Raw genomic sequence first — 1,147 nt, forward strand, 5'->3', positions numbered from 1 at the left:
GGTATTTGCCCTTATAAATAAGTAATCTCCATCTTGATAAAAACAAAACATAACTTTTAGAAAGATTTTTTTTTTAATCATAAACTTTGATAATTTTACTAATAAAATTCAATACATATTGATGGAAGGCAAACGGGCAACAAATTACGCCGCAAACCTTTCTGGATGACAAAATTAATTCTTTTGAAAACAATATATATGGATCTAGGAGATATGATATTAGAATGCATGACCCGTTGGACTTTGAGGAGCTCCACCGCCTCTGATACGAGAAAATCAAATGTATCAAATGCAAATAAATCAAAAATTATTGTCTAATTTTAGTTAAGTTAGTGATGCCTTAATAAAATTAATGTTATGAAGAAATTAAAAATAAATTACTATTTTTGATATGGATCTATAAACAATAAAGTAAAAAACATGGAAGATTTAGTACAAAACTCACGCTGGTTGCATACAGAATGTCAATTGTAGATGAAATCTAATATTATTATATTGAGGTAATATGGAAACATCGAAGCTCTCGTAGCTCAGTTGGTTAGAGCACCCGTTTAGTAAGCGGGAGGTCTTGAGTTCAACTCTCAACGAGAGCACATATTTTAATTGTGTACCAGATTTTCGGATTTTGACCCATTTCTTAGGGGTACATCTTAATATCAGCTCGGAATTCATTCAGAACAGCATGTTAAATTTTCATTTATATTATCATAATTTTATTTATAGAAATCTATAATTAAAAATCTTGCATGATTAATGAACTTTTTTTTAAAACCAAGTAATTTATTTTGTCTTTCTGAAATGTGTTATAAATATTTCTTTATGTTATTTGTTATTTTTTAAGTTCATGTTGTATTTCTAAAAGAATATATATATATATATATATATATATATATATATATATATATATATATATATATATATATATATATATATATATATATATATATATATATATATATATTATTTTACAATAGTGGCAAATCCAGAATTTATATTCACGGGTTTCAACTTAACTGAAGTGTGAAGATTAATGTATTAATTTTTTTTAGTTAGCGTATTGGATTATTAATAAAAGAAACTAATACTGATATAATATAAACATTAGTATCAAAGATGGAATGTTTAAAAAAAAAATAATCAATGTGAG

General features: G+C 24.8%; 1 non-coding gene across 1 annotated transcript; it reads left to right on the forward strand.

The window, feature by feature from the left end:
* The first annotated feature begins 519 nt into the window (after positions 1 to 519).
* Positions 520 to 593, forward strand: TRNAT-AGU (transfer RNA threonine (anticodon AGU)). The gene has a single exon. It is a non-coding gene; the product is annotated as a tRNA-Thr (tRNA).
* Positions 594 to 1,147: the final 554 nt, after the last annotated feature.

The sequence above is a fragment of the Lactuca sativa genome, chromosome 1 (assembly GCF_002870075.4).
Source record: "Lactuca sativa cultivar Salinas chromosome 1, Lsat_Salinas_v11, whole genome shotgun sequence".
Classification (NCBI taxonomy): domain Eukaryota; kingdom Viridiplantae; phylum Streptophyta; class Magnoliopsida; order Asterales; family Asteraceae; genus Lactuca; species Lactuca sativa.